Below are 16470 nucleotides of genomic sequence, written 5' to 3'. Positions count from 1 at the left end.
TTACTTCCTAATAATAATTACGCATTGAAAACTGGGTGTTGTTTGGCTAATGTAGTGGGGGGGGGGGTTGGGCTTGCTCCGGGATTTTGTGTGCCTTGGGCCAAAGAGTGTCAGTGCACCCCTTTAACACATACCACAACTCATGATGCTCCGATACGCCACAGAAATATAGGTATAGTACAATGACACATACTTCACTGCTTACATGACATGACTGATCTATTTTAAATTGTACAATAGCTCAAAAACAGGACAGTATATTACTCACAGTGTTATAGCCACCACATTGTGCGCCATACAGAATGAGCCCCATATATTTCTCCATACCAAATAATTAGTCACATATAATGTTCCATACAGTATCCGATAAGCTCCACATAATGCTCCATATATAATGGGCCCCATTTGTAATGCTCCAGTGTATAATGGGCCCCTTAGATGCTGCTCCAGTGTCTGCTCTGGCCCAGTTACATTGCTCCAGTACATGATGGGCCTCATGGATGATGCTCCAGTACATGATGGGCCTCATGGATGATGCTCCAGTACATGATGGGCCTCATGGATGATGCTCCAGTACATGATGGGCCTCATGGATGATGCTCCAGTACATGATGGGCCTCATGGATGATGCTCCAGTACATGATGGGCCTCATGGATGATGCTCCAGTACATGATGGGCCTCATGGATGATGCTCCAGTACATGATGGGCCTCATGGATGATGCTCCAGTACATGATGGGCCTCATGGATGATGCTCCATATATAATGTGCCCCTTAGATGCTGCTCCAGTGTCTGCTCTGCCCCATTTACATTGCTCCAGTACATGATGGGCCCTATTTTTAATTAACCCAGGCATGGTATGTGAAAAGAGCTCCATGGAGTAATCCTGAGGTGTGTGCTTCCACATCCTTCACTTTTGGTGTGGGTGAAGGACACAAGGAAAGGGGTTGCTCCTGTCCAGAAGCCTGCAGTTACGACTCAGTGCTTGCATTTTTTACAACTTCAGAAGAGGAGGCGATAGAGCTGGAGGCTGTTTCAGCAATGTAAGCCACAAACAGTTCGGCTTTAAAGCAGTCTGCCTACTCCCAGAAAAGGGAGCCTTACAGACCTTCCAGAGCTACACCATGACGCTGGCTCAACACCTCCTGCCTTAGCTGCTATTGTGTTTTTGGCACTACCAGCAGATGCACCACCACCATCAGTACCAAGTGGCCCTCCACGCCCACATCCGCGTCCTCTTCCACCATACCTCCTCATGTTTTTGAAAATGGACCCAAAATACCAGCAGATATGTGGTACTGTATCAGAAGCGTACAGCTCTATACAGTCTATGGATAACAGTAAATCTCTGTATATATTTCATGAGGCATACACAGATGCTCACAGGCTCAGTATGGATTACCCAATAAAATAAGTTGAAAAAGGGTACAGTATCACCAGATACAAGGTATATATAGTATAGTGTAAACATTCTGATTCTCCGTATACATTTCAGGAGGCAGACACAAATGCTCTCAGGCCCAGTATGGATTACGCAAGAATATGAAAAGCTGTAAATGGGTTATGTAACACAAGCGTACAGCTGTATACACTGTTGGGGTAATCTTAAAGTTCCAAATATATTGCCGGAGTAACAGACAGACATTTACAGGCTCATTATGGATTACACCAGAATCTAGCTAAAAAGGTTACTGTATCAGAAGCGTTCTGCTGTATACAGTGTTGGCCAAATTGAAAATATTGGTATATATTTCCGTAGTCACCCTCAGACGCTCACTCAGTTTGGTTTTGACCATAATAAAAAATGTTGTAAAAAAAAAAAAGGTCCTGGATAACAAGATAGCAAGTATATAATTTTTAGGGTACAATAGAAATCTTATAAATAGTTCCGTAGTCACTCTCAGACGCTTACACAGTATGGATTTTACCGTAATGCTAAATGTCGAACAAATGTACTGTATAACAAGATACAAGCTCTATCGAGTATAGTGTAAAAATTTGTTTCTACGATTCACCGTGTATATAGAAGGCGTAACCCACACGCGCTCACTCACTATGGATGATGTAGGGAAGGTGGACTGACAGACCAGCCTGTAGTGAGAAGCAGAGGTGTAGCGCAGTGTAGGTGTGAAACCGCTAAGATAAAGAGAAAGGGTGCAGTGTTTTAGCTTGCCCATTGGAGGGCAGTGGAGAGTGTAGGAGTGGGACTGAATAACTGCCATTGGTCAGGGAAACTGTTAGGTGATGGTGGGCAGAGTTACCAGAACTGGAAGTATAAAAGGCTGAGGGAAGGTTCTGGAAGAGTCAGCGAAGAGGAAGTTCTGCTGAGGAAATAAATACAGTGGAAAGGCTCCAGAGAGGTCTGACAGTTGAGGCGGCCACGGGGGGGGGGGGGGGGTAGCCGCAGACGAAGACGGCCTGGGGCTATCATACTAACGGTGTGCTCAGACTGGTTCAGCGCTGTGGAAGAGACACAGAGGACGCTACGATTATAGTTACAAAGGAAGTGAAGGTACTGGGGCCTGTGTACAGAGAAATGTGGAACGGCTGTGGTGAATTGCTGTTGTCGCCAGAAGGATGGGCACTAAAAACGGACCTGTTCAATACAAACTCTGTCTCAGTCTCGTGTTTGTCTGCGGCAAGAAGAGGATTCCCCCCCCCCCCCCCCCACAGTTGGTTATCCTACAGGTGATACCTTAATACAAATTTTTAAAACAAGGTACTGTATCAGCACATACCAGGTGTGTCCAGTCTTGGGTTAAATTTCTGTCTATACTTCCAGTGTCAGACACACTCTCACAGGCTCACTATGTATTACACAGGAATTACAAAAGTTGAAAAAGGGAAAGGTATTCATAGCGTACACCAGTATACAGTGTTGTGGTACTTTTCAAATCTTCGTATATATTTCAATCTCAGTAAGCCAGTCACGACCTACAGATGACTACCCATTCCTGCTACTACATGTGGGGACAAATGACACCGCAAGAAACGACCTGGAAACCATCTGTAGAGTCTTTGAAAACTTAGGCAAGAAAGTGAAAGAACTGGGAGCGCAGGTGGCCTTCTCTTCCATCCTCCCAGTGGATGGCCATGGAACAAGGAGGTGGAATAAGATTCTGCAGGTGAACAACTGGCTATGTCGATGGTGCCGTCAGCAACGATTTGGATTTCTGGATCACGGAGTGAATTACCTATACGATGGACTACTTGCTTGAGATGGGGTGCACCTTACGAAGACTGGAAAACAAGTATTTGGAAGTCGCCTTGCTACACTCATCAGGAGAGCTTTAAACTAGAACATGGGAAGCAAAAGGCCAGAAAAAGCCATACACCTGACAAATGCTATTGAGAACTCTGCTATTAGAAATGGAAAGGAACAACAAAGACAAAAGAATCTAATTAATAAAAATATTGGAGAAAGAGAAACCAATCACAAACTAAAATGTTTCTATACTAATGCACAAAGCATGGGCAACAAACGAGAACTGGAACTACTAACACAGGAAAAGAAATATGATGTCATTGGTATCACTGAAACTTGGTGGGACAATACACATGATTGGAATACAAGACTAGAAGGATACAACTTATTTGCAAGAAACAGACTTTATAAACGAGGAGGAGGTGTCGCATTGTATGTTAGAAACGCGTATATCTGCACAGAGATTGAAGCTTCAGAGACTGGGAGTTCTGTGGAAACTGTTTGGGTAAGAATACAAGGACAGAACAATGGAAAGGACACCATTGTAGGCATTTACTACAGGCCGCCTGTGCAAGCTGAAGATATGGATGAACTCTTTATGCATCAAATGGCCAAGTTCTCCGAAAAATATGACATAGTTGTCATGGGAGATTTCAACTATCCAGACATTTGTTGGGAATCTCTCTCAGGCAAAACTAACAGGTCAAGGAAATTCTTATCCTCTCTTGCTGACAACTTTATCTTCCAAAAGGTAGGGGAGAAAACAAGGGGACCTGCTACCTTCGATCTAATCCTTACAAACAGGGAGGAAATGGTTGAGGAGGGAAAAGTGGCCAGGACCCTAGGAGGTAGCGACCATGCTATTTTAGAATTTTGGATAACTGGAGGAGGAAGACCTGTGAAGACTCAGACGTCAAGGTTAGTTTTCAGAAAGGCAGATTTTAAGGGATTCAGAAAGGAGAATTGGAGGGATCCAATGGCTGGATATCCTTAAAGACAAAAATGTCCAGGAAGGATGGGAAATCTTGAAAAATGAAATTCTCAAAGCACAATTGTTAACAATTTCGAAAAGAGGGAAGTATAGGAAGCATTTAAGTAAACCAGGATGGATGAACACAGAACTTAAGCACATGCTAAAAAGGAAGAAAAAAATGTTTATAAAGTGGAAAGAGGGAGTCATACCTAAAGAAGAATATAATGCTGTCTGCAGAACCTGCAGGGCACAAATCAGATTAGCTAAAGCTGACAATGAATTGAGGCTTGCAAGAGATGTCAAAAGCAATAATAAAGGATTTTGGGGATATGTCAAAGATGCTATAGGATTTTTACAGGATGAAAATGATGAAATGGTAAGACAGGATGTTGAGAAGGCCGAACTTTTAAATTCCTATTTTGCATCTGTTTTCTCTCAGAAAGGAAATGTAACATCAACTGTTCTTCGCTGTCCTATTAAGGGAATAGAAGAATCCAGGATATCTATAAACAGAAAGATAGTGAGGAAACACTTACCTAACCTAAATGAATTCAAGTCTCCAGGTCCAGATGAATTACATCCCAGAGTACTGAAGGAGATAGCAGAAGAAATTTTTGAACCCCTCTCCATAATCTCTGAAAATTCTTGGAGAACAGGAGAAGTCCCAGAAGACTGGAGAAGAGCAAATGTTGTTCCTATCTTCAAAAAGGGGAAGAAGGTGGACCCAGGCAACTATAGGCCGGTGAGTCTGACTTCTATACCAGGAAAGATTTTTGAACAAATTAAACATGTATGTCAGTACCTGGATAAGAATGAAGTGATTAAACAGCATGGCTTTGTAACTAATAAGTCATGTCAGACTAACTTAATTTCCTTCTATGATGGAATCACTGATTGGGTGGATCAAGTAAATGCTGTAGATATAGTATATCTTGACTTCAGCAAAGCATTTGACAAAGTATCTCATACAATCCTTATTGAAAAAATTACTAAGTATGGAATGGAGAAGGCAACTGTAAGGTGGATTCATAACTGGCTTAGTGATCGGACCCAAAGAGTGGTCGTAAATGGCTGCGCATCCAGTTGGAAGAATGTCTCAAGTGGGGTACCACAGGGCTCTGTCCTGGGCCCTGTATTGTTCAAAATCTTTTATCAACGATTTAGATGAAGGAATTGAGGGTAAACTGATTAAATTTGCTGATGACAAAAGCTAGGAGGGATAGCTAATACTAGAGAAGAGAGAGAGGATTCAAAAAGATATAAATAAACTGGAGCAGTGGGCAGCAACTAACAGAATGGTTTTTAACAGGGAAAAATGTAAAGTACTACATCTGGGCAATAAAAATGCAAAAAGCATATACAGAATGGGAGGAATAGGGCTAAGCAACAGCACATGTGAAAAAGACTTGGGTATACTAATAGATCACAGACTGAATATGAGTCAACAGTGTGATGCAGCAGCAAAAAAGGCAAATGCAATTTTAGGATGTATTAACGGAAGCATACAGTCTAGCTCACGTCAAGTCATTATTGCCCTCTACTCCTCTTTGGTCAGACCTCATCTGGAATATTGTGTCCAGTTTTGGGCACCACATTTTAAAAAAGACATCAACAAACTGGAGCAAGTTCAGAAAAGAGCAACCAGAATGGTGACCGGTCTGCAAACCCTGTCTTATGAGGAAAGGTTGCAGGATTTGGTAATGTTTAGTTTGCAAAAGAGAAGACTGAGAGGAGACTTAACAGCTGTCTACAAGTATCTAAAGGGCTGTCACATTGTAGAAGGATCATCTTTATTCTCATTTGCACAAGGAAAGACTAAAAGCAATGGGATGAAACTGAATGGGAGGAGACACAGATTAGAAAAACTTTTTGACAGTTAGAAATGAATGATCAATGAGTGGAACAGGCTGCCATGAGAAGTGGTGAGTTCTCATTCAATTGAAGTCTTCAAACAGAGGCTGGACAGACATCTGTCTGGGATGATTTAGCGAATCCTGCTTTGAGCAGGGGGTTGGACCAGATGGCCCAGGAGGTCCCTTCCAACTCTACGATTCTTTTAATCTCCGCTACTGGAAACTACATGAATACAAGTATAGTTGCCAAGTCGAGTGTTAGCAGAAATTTTGGAATTACTCATCGTGGGAAAACCTCCCGGTAGATGTTGCAGAGGCGATGCAGAACCTCAATTACTGTGTCTGTGGAGAAAGTGAAAAAGGTTCTTTATGAAGAAAGGATTGCTTTATCGCTGTAGCGTGGATCACATCACCGTTACTCGTCTCCATCAAATTGTGATCACAGGGAGAGATGTAGACATGGTCCTCACTGCCTATCATGATGTGTCTGGTCATTTTGGAGTGCAAAAGACAGAAGCCACAGGCCATAGGCGATTTCTATTGGATTGGCATGAGAGGAGACATTGAAGAATGGTGGCAGGAATGTCATATCTCTGTGACTATCACAACTGTGAAAGGTGATCATAAACCACCACTGCATCCGCTTGTAAGTTGACGTCCATTTCAAATGGTAGCCATTGATCATCTGAAGGTAGAGGCAAGCAGGACAGGCCATAGCTACACCTTAACCATCATTGATCAATACACCAAATTTCTAATGGCTGTCCCTGTGAAGGATTTAACTGCCCAAACTACACAGCGGTGGAGCAGGGAGAGGTAAGTATTGCAATTTGCAAGTGCTGTGGCCATGACCAAGCAGAGGGGGGGCACAATCGTGGTCGAAGGTACTGGCACAGGGCCCCTCATAGTATGCTGGTGTGTCTGACGGCGAGTGGGCCCTCCCACAATCTGAGACACTGTATTGTACTATGAGGGGCCCTGTGCCATTGTCGTCAGCCATCAGTGGGCCCATCCACCTGTTCAGAGCAACGGCACTTGCCCAGGTGCGCCAGGTCTTGACCCCAGACGTTGGGGGAGGGGTGGGCAGCCCAGTTAGGGAGTGCTTTGGCCTTGCAACGACACCTCCACATTTAGTGCTGTGGTGTGCTTAATGGTGGCGGTGGTCTTACTTTGAGGTTAGCAATGGAGCGGTGTTTGCTACCTTCAGTCGGAGCAGGTGCACATGTGCTACCTGAGGTTTTGTAGTACGTCCACGCTTGCAACTGGTATTCAAATTTTTGAGTTGTTTACCTCAGCTAAAGGTCCTTCCGCACTTCTTACAGGTAACCTTTGCCTCATCAGTAGGATTTTGGACAAAAGTGCCACACTGCACTCTTCCTACTATGGTAAACATTTTCTGGCCTTGCACGCTGTGCTAAGTTGACCGTCTGGTCAAGCTGTTCGGCAACTCTTTTAGTTTTTGTTCCACGTTTGAGAACCGCTACGGGCCTGCTAGATAACCGCTGCTGCGATGTCAGTGCCTGCTCCGGATCCAGCTCCTTATCTGAACTATTGCCAGCGCTAACCTACTCCCCCCAATGGATGCCAATCCGGGTCCAGAAATGGGTCATCCATCACCACCTCTTCAAAGTTATCTGCACCTTCCTCTTTACCTTCCTCTGTGTCACCGTATAAGATGGTATAGTATGCGGGAAGGGGCACCTGGGTTTCATCAGGGTCAGATTCTGGCTCAATAGACTGCGAGGGCAATGTAGTGCTGTGGGTCAATGTACCAGCCGAATCATCTAGCAGTGACTGTGCATTAGTGCACTCCATGTAAGATTCATCTTGGACTGGGGAATTCAGGATGTGACTGGATAACCCAGGCATGGTATGTGAAAAGCGCTCCATAGAGTGATCTGCAGTGTGGGCTGCCGCATCCTTAACTTTTGGTGGGGGTGAAGGACACAAGGAAAGGGGCTTTTTATGACCAGAACCCTGCACTGACGACTCCGTGCTTGCAGGTTTCTACCTTTCAGAAGAGGAGGCAATAGAGCTGGTGGCTGTTTTGGCAATGTACACCAAAACCTGTTCCTGATGCTCCGGCTTTAAAAGTGGTTTTCCTACTCCAAGAAAAGGCAACCTTACAGCCCTTCTTGGGCCAGAGGATGACGCAGGCTCAACACCTCCTGCCTTAGCTGCTACTGTGCTTTTGCCAGTACCAGCCGATGCACCACCACCATCTGTACCAGCTGCGCCCTCCTGCCCACATCCGTGGCCTCTTCCACCATACTTCCTCATGTTTGGGATAATGTACCAAAAATACCAGCAGAGAGATGGTACTGTATGAGGAGCGTCCAGCTGTGTAAGGTGTATTAAACAAATTAAATCAACGTGTATATATTATGTTAGTCACAGACGCTCTCACAGTATGTATTGGACCGTAATCCAACAAGGAGATATACGGAACTGTATCAGAAGTGTACAGCTGTATAAGATTTTTGTGCAACTAACAATCTCCGTATATGTATTTACGGAGTGTCACACACACGCTGACTAGGTATAAAAGTGACTGTAATGCTAACGGCAGATATACAATGCTGTTGGAGAAACGGACAGCTCTATATGGTGTGTAAGGAAAATTTGTCAAGCTCCGTGTACAGTCATGGCCAAAAGTTTAGAGAATGACACAAATATTAATTTTTACAAAGTCTACTGCTTCATTTTTTCTAATGGCAATTTGCATATACTCCAGAATGTTATAAAGAGTGATCAGCTTAACAGCAATTACTTGCAAAGTCAATATTTGCCTAGAAAATGAACTTTATCCCCCAAAACACATTTCAACATCATTGCAGCCCTGCCTTAAAAGGACCAGGTAACATCGTTTCAGTGATTGCTCCATTAACACAGGTGTGGGGTGTTGATGAGGACAGGGCTGGAGATCAATCTGTCATGATTAAGTAAGAATGACACCACTGGACAGTTTAAAAGGAGGCTGGTGCTTTGCATCATTGTTTCTCTTCTTTTAACCATGGTTATCTCGAAAGAAACACGTGCAGCCATCATTGCACTGCACAAAAATGGCCTAACAGGGAAGAGTATCGCAGCTAGAAAGATTGCACTTCAGTCAACAATCTATCGCATCATCAAGAACTTCAAGGAGAGAGGTTCCCTTGTTGTCAAAAAGGCTCCAGGGCGCCCAAGAAAGACCAGCAAGCGCCAGGACCGTCTCTTAAGTGTTTCAGCTGCGGGATCGGGCTACCAGCAGTGCAGAGCTTGCTCAGGAATGGCAGCAGGCAGGTGTGAGTGCATCTGCACGCACTGAGGCGGAGACTCTTGGAGCAAGGCCTGGTCTCAAGGAGGGCAGCAAAGAAGCCACTTCTCTCCAGAAAAAACATCATGGACAGACTGATATTCTGCAAGAGGTACAGGAGTGGACTGCTGAGGACTGGGGTAATGTCATTTTCTCTGATGAATCCCCTTTTCGATTGTTTGGGACATCTGGAAAACGGCTTATTCGGAGAAGACCAGGTGAGCGCTACCACCAGTCTTGTCTCATGCCAACTGTCAAGCATCCTGAAACCATTCATGTGTGGGGTTGCTTCTCAGCCAAGGGAATGGGCTCTCTCTCAGTCTTGCCTAAAAACACAGCCATGAATAAAGAATGGTACCAGAATGTCCTCCTAGAGCAACTTCTCCCAACCGTCCAAGAGCAGTTTGGTGATCAACAATGCCTTTTTCAACATGATGGAGCACCTTGCCATAAAGCAAAGGTGATAACTAAATGGCTCAGGGAACAAAACATAGAGATTTTGGGACCATGGCCTGGAAACTCCCCAGATATTAATCCCATTGAGAACTTGTGGTCAATCATCAAGAGACGGGTGGACAAACAAAAACCTTCAAATTCAGACAAAATAAAAGCATTGATTTTGCAAGAATGGACTGCTATCAGTCAGGATTTGATCCAGAAGTTGATTGAGAGCATGCCAGGGAGAATTGCTGAGGTCCTGAAGAAGAAGGGTCAACACTGCAAATATTGACTTGCTGCATTAACTCATTCTAACTGTCAATATAACCTTTTGCTACTCATAATATGATTGCAATTATATTTCTGTATGTGATAAAAACATCTGACAAGCACACACAAAAACCAGAGGCCAGCAGATCATGTGAAAATATATGTGTCATCCTCAAAACTTTTGGCCATGACTGTATTTGTATACGGACTGACACACGCTGTCTCTGTCTAGGTTAGACCGTAATCAAACAGCAGATATATGAAACTGTTTGAAAAACGGACACGACTCTATGGTGTAGGTCTGGAAAAACTCCTCGTTTTTTTTCTTCCAGAGTCACACCCAGATAGCTTCTATTTGTCCGTGATACCAGCCGGTACACGGTAGTGTGTGAGGAGCGTACACCGCTAGACGGTGTGTGAAAAAATGAACGCTCAATGACTCACCAGGACAAAATAATAAAATTTGGAGTGCTTTGAAAAAAGCAGTTTGAACAGCAGTGTGCACACAGCAATGCAGCTAGCAGGTAGCCTTAAAAGGCAGCCTAATCACCACCAGCGCTACTGCACACAACAAAAATCCTCCCCTTTCACTGCACACTAACTGTACAGTGAAAAGCACTATCAGCAGAAGCAGTTATTTTTTTTTTTTTTCTTCCCTGCCTAACGCTCTCCCTGTTCAGAATCAGCAGCAGCACCTCTCCCTATTGTAAGATCGGCAGAAGTAAGATGGCGGTTGGCGTTCACAGCCTTTTATACCCACTGTGACGCCACACAAAGCCAGCCAATCACTTGCATGCCCTTCTCTAAGATGGTGCTGGCCGCTGCGCATGTCATTGCGTTGCCCACAGTGTGCGTCCTCCATCATTGGGTGAGAAAAGGCGCTGAAAGCATCATTTGAAACGCGACTTTGGCGCGCTGATCGGCGACCTCATGGCCGACCTCACTCTAGGGACGGGTTTCGTTTCATGAAACCCGACTTTGGCGAAAGTCGGAGATTTTTGAATCTGATCGACCTGTTTAGCTCAACTCTAGTTAGGATGTTATAAGGGTTAAAAGTTGATCAGCGATTTCTCATTTTTCCCACCAAATTTGCAAAACGAGTCTTCTTGGGGATCGCATCACATTTGAAGTCACTTTGAGGGATCTATGTGATAGAAAATACTCAAGTGACACCATTCTAAAAACTGCACCACTCAAGCTGATCAAAACCACATTCAAGAAGTTTATTAACCCTTTATATATTTATACACACATACGTTCTGTGCAGTCTCTTCGCAGAGAGTGATTCTGGCCTGTCTCTCTCTTCAGCTCCAGTCTGGTTAGAAAGCTGGGTTTGCATCCTTGGTCATGGGTCTTTCAGCAGGACAGTGACTCCAAATATACTTCAGGAAGGCCCCAGAAATGGATGGGAAAAAAAGCGCTGGTGATTTCAGAAGTGGCAGCAAGGAATCCGGATCCAAATCCCATTACTCACCTGTGGAGAGATCTTAAAATTGCTGTTGGGAGAAGGCGCCCTCCCAATACAAGACCTAATATGAGACCTGGAGCAGTTGCGAAAGAGAGGTCCAAAACTCCGGTTGGGAGGTGTAAGAAGCTTGTTATAGGAAGCGATTGCAGTTATTAATTACAGAAGGTGTGCAACCAAATATTAAATTGAGGGTGTTAACAATTTTGTCCGGCCCATGGTTTTGTGTGAAAGTTTGTCCAATTTGCCTTTTATCTTGTGGTTTGTTTTTTTTTGTCCTCCAATATACAGAAAGGAAATAAGGGTGTGTAACATGTGTAATTGCAATAATTTTCTGAGAGAAATGCCGAACTTCATTATTTTCTTAAACGACTTCAAGGGTGCCAACGCTTTTGGCTATGTGTATGAAATGTGTATATTATATATTGTGCACTCACAGTTGGGTGTGGAAATATCTGAACAGTGGCTGCATCTTGGTGATTTCAGCTCTGCATGCCACGACTTCAAATGAAACGACCCAGATGCAATTGATGTTTAGACTTTCAGGTTTTAAATAGTGGTTGGACAAAAAATATCCTGTGGAATGTTTTGGAATTGCAACCTCTTTTCTACAAAGCTTCCTCATTTTAAGAGCACAAAAGTAATTGGACAGTTTAAGTTTACCATATAAAAAATGTACATTTTTAATACTTTGTAGAGAAAGCAATGACTGCCGGAAGTCTGTAAGCCATGGACGTCACCAAACACTGGGCTTCCTCCTTTGTGAAGCTTTGCTGGCCTTTACTGCCGCTGACTTCAGTTTTTGCTTGTTTTGCGGCTCCTTCTGCTTTTGCATTGTAATAACCCCTTAACCCCTTACCTACAATGGACGTAATATTCCGTCCATGTGACCCTGGACCTAATTACCATGGACGGAATATTACGTCCCAGCGATCAGCGGCGCCCACGTGGTGAGCGCCGCTGATCGCGGCCGGGTGTCAGCTGATTGTGCCGGGTGTCAGCTGTGATAATGTGTCAGGGGCCGTCACGGACCGCCTCCGACACATTAACCCCTTGTACACCGCGATCAAACGCGATCGCGGTGTACCGGGGGTTAAAGGGAAGCATCGGCAGGGATGGGGCTCCCTCCTTGCTTCCCTGAGCCCCCCACAGCAGCGCAATGTGCAGCGCTGCTGCGGGGGTCTCTTTCCCTACAGGCCCCCGGATCCAAGATGGCGACGGGGGCCTGTAGGGAGCTGACTTCCTCACTGCCTGCAAAGCGCAGGCATGGGGAAGTCTGCAGAGCTGCCTGTGACAGATTGCTGATCTGTCAGTGATCTGTGATGTGACAGATCAGCGATCTGTCACAGGACAGTGATGTCCCACCTGGGACAAGGTAATAAAGTAAAAAAAAAAAAAAAAAAAGTGTGTAAAGATAATTTTAAAAAAATCGCTAAATAAATTAGTAAAAAAAAAAAATATTCCCCAATAAATCCATTTTTTCAAAATAAAAAAAAACCAAAACAATAAAAGTACACATATTTGGTATCGCCGCGTCCGTAGCGACCCACCCTATAAAACTGTCCCATTAGTTAACCCCTTTAGCGAACCCCTTAAAAAATAAAAAACGAAGCAAAAAATAATGATTTATTATCATACCACCGAACAAAAAGTGCAATAACGCGCGATCAAAAAGACGCATATAAATATCCATGGTACCGCTGAAAGCGTCATCTTGTCCCGCAAAAAACGAGCCGCCACACAGCATCATCAGCGAAAAAATAAAAAGGTTATAGCTCGCAGAATAAAGCGATGCAAAAATAATTATTTTTTATATAAAATTGTTTTCATTGCAATAAACCAATAAAACATAAAAAACGACCTAAATGAGGTATTGCTGTAACCGTACTGACCCGAAGAATAAAAACGCTTTATCAATTTTACCGCAAGCGGAACAGTGTAAACGCACCCCCCAAAAGAAATTCATGAAACGCTGGTTTTTGTTCATTCTGCGTCCCAAAAATCGGAATAAAAAGCGATCAAAAAATGTCACGTGCTCGAAAATGGTACCAATGAAAACGTCAACTCGTCCCGCAAAAAAATAAGACCTCACATGACTCGGTGGGTCAAAATACGGAAAAATTATAGCTCACAATATGTGGTGATGCAAAAACTATTTTTACAATTAAAAAGCGTCTTTTAACGTCTGACAGCCGCCAAACATAAAAACCGCCATAAATAGTAAATCAAACCCCCCATTATCACCCCCTTAGTTAGGGAAAAATAATAAAACTAAAAGAAAATGTATTTATTTCCATTTTCCCATTAGGGTTAAGGTTAGGGCTAGGGCTCAGATTAGGGTTAGGGGTGTGTTGGGGTTAGGGTTGGAGTTATAATTGGGGGGTTTCCACTGTTTGGGCACATCAGGTGCTCTACAAAGGCAACATGGCGTCTGATCTCAATTCCAGCCAATTCTGCGTTGAAAAAGTCAAATGGTGCTCCTTCCCTTCCAAGCTCTGCCATGCGCCCAAACAGTGTTTTACCCCCACATGTAGGGTATCGGCCTACTCAGGACAAATTACAAAACAACTTTTGGGGTCCAATTTCTCCTGTTACCCTTAGGAAAATAAAAAATTGGGGTAAAAAAATATCATTTTTGCGGGAAAAAAATGATTTTTTTTATTTTCACGCCCAGGCGTTATAAACTTCTGTGAAGCACTTGGGGGTTCAAAGTGCTCACCACACATCTAGATAAGTTCCTTGGGGGTCTAGTTTCCAAAATGGGGTCACTTGTGGGGAGTTTCAATAGTTTAGGTACATCAGGGGCTCTCCAAACGCACGTGACACCCGCAGACCAATCCATCAAAGTCTGCATTCCAAAACGTCACTACTTCCCTTCCGAGCCCCGACGTGTGCCCATACAGTAGTTTTCTCCCACATATGAGGTATCAGCGTACTCAGGACAAATTGGACAACAACTTTTGGGGTCCAATTTCTCCTGTTACCTTTGGGAAAATAAAAAAAATGGGGACTAAAAGATGTTTGTGGAAAAAATACGATTTTTTTTATTTTCACGCCCGGGCGTTATAAACTTCTGTGAAGCACTGGGGGGTTCAAAGTGCTCACCACACATCTAGATAAGTTCCTTGGGGGGTCTAATTTCCAAAATGGTGTCATTTGTGGGGGGTTTCTACTGTTTTGGTACATCAGGGGCTTTCCAAACGCGACATGGTGTCCGATCTCAATTCCAGCCAAAAACGACAAATGGTGATGCTTCCCTTCCGAGCTCTGCCATGCGCCCAAATAGTGGCTTACCCCCACATGTGGGGTATCAGCGCACTCAGGATAAATTGCACAATCTTTTAGGGTCCTGTTACTCTTGGAAAAATAAGAATTGAGGGTGAAAAGATCATTTTTGTGGAAAAAATATGATTTTTTAATTGTACGGCTTTATGTTATAAACTTCTGTGAAGCCCTTGTGGGTTCAAAGTTCTCACCACATATCTAGATAAGTTCCTTGGGGGGTCTAGTTTCCAAAATGGGGTCACTTGGGGGGGGGGGGGGGGGGGGGTTTCCACTGTTTAGGTACATCAGGGGCTCTCCAAATGCGACATGGCGTCCGATCTGAATTCCAGCCAATTTTGCATTGAAAAAGTCAAACGGCGCTCCTTCCCTACTGAGGTCTGCCATGCGCCGAAACAGTGGTGCCCCCCCACATATCAGGTATCGGCGTACTCAGGACAAATTGCACAATAACTTTTGCAGTCCAATTTCTCCTGTTACCCTTGGTAAAATAAAGAAAATTGAACCTGAAGTATTTTTTTTGTGAAAAAAGTTAAATGTTCATTTTTTTTTTTTTTTAATCAGAAAATTCCTGTGATGCACCTAAAGGGTTAATAAACTTCTTGAATGTGGTTTTAAGCATCTTGGGCTGTGTGCACACGCTGCGGATTCATCCGCACGGATTTTGTAAAATCCGCAGGTGAAACCGCAGGTCAAAATACCTGCGGTTTTACCTGCGGATTGCTCTGCGGTTTTGCCCTGCGGTTTTTCATCTCCTCAATGGAGGAGATGGCAAACCGCAGGGGAATCCGCAGAAAGAATTGACATGTCAATTCTTTCTGCGGATTGAAAACCGCAGATAATCCGCGTGGAAAATTTTGCACCGTCTGCACTGCGGTTTTTGATTCCCATAGGGAATCATGCTACTGTACACCGCAGCAAAAACTGCTGCGGGTCCGCAGCGGCCAAAACCGCTGCGGAACCGCAGCAAAATCTGCAGCGTGTGCACACAGCCTTAAGGAGTGCAGTTTTTAGAATGGTGTCACTTTTGGGTATTTTCTATCATATAGACCCCTCAAAGTGGCTTCAAATGTGATGTGGTTCCTAAAAATGGTGTTGCAAAAATGAGAAATTGCTGGTCAATTTTTAACCCTTATAACTTCCTAACAAAAAAACATTTTGGTTCCAAAATTGTGCTGATGTAAAGTAAACATGTGGGAAATGTTAGTTATTAAGTTTTTTGTGTGCCGTATCGCTGTGATTTAAGGGCATAAAAATTCAAAGTTGGAAAATTGCGAAATTTTCAAAATTTTCGCCAAATTTCCGTTTTTTTCACAAATAAACGCAAGTTATTCGAGTGAAGTTTTACCACTATCATGAAGTACAATATGTCATGAGAAAACTGTAAGAATCACCGGGATCCATGGAAGCGTTTCAGAGTTATGACCTCATAAAGGGACAGTGGTCAGAATTGTAAAAATTGGCCCGGGAGTTAACGTGCAAACCACCCTTAGTAGTGAAGGGGTTAATGACCAGTGACCGGTATAGCTCGCCATGAGCATGTGTCAGTTTCCCCATCATTATGTGCTCATACACATCATGTACTTTAAGTGTCACTGTGTGAAAACGCACAGTAACGGTGACTTGCTTCAGGCAAGGAACCAACAGCTGACCCCCATGGCTAGTGATGCGGGGACCAATTTCAGTGG

General features: G+C 43.7%; 1 protein-coding gene across 2 annotated transcripts in view; it reads left to right on the top strand.

Moving 5' to 3' along the window:
• The window catches only part of FBXO11 (F-box protein 11), a 111598-nt gene that overhangs the window by 57108 nt on the left and 38020 nt on the right, over positions 1 to 16470 (top strand). The window lies entirely within an intron of this gene.

This window comes from Dendrobates tinctorius, unplaced genomic scaffold (genome assembly GCF_039654945.1).
Source record: "Dendrobates tinctorius isolate UK_male_01 unplaced genomic scaffold, ASM3965494v1 ptg000205l, whole genome shotgun sequence".
NCBI classification, from domain to species: domain Eukaryota; kingdom Metazoa; phylum Chordata; class Amphibia; order Anura; family Dendrobatidae; genus Dendrobates; species Dendrobates tinctorius.
The sequence above is the reverse complement of the archived record's forward strand: the minus strand, read 5'-3'. Positions and strand labels throughout refer to the sequence as shown.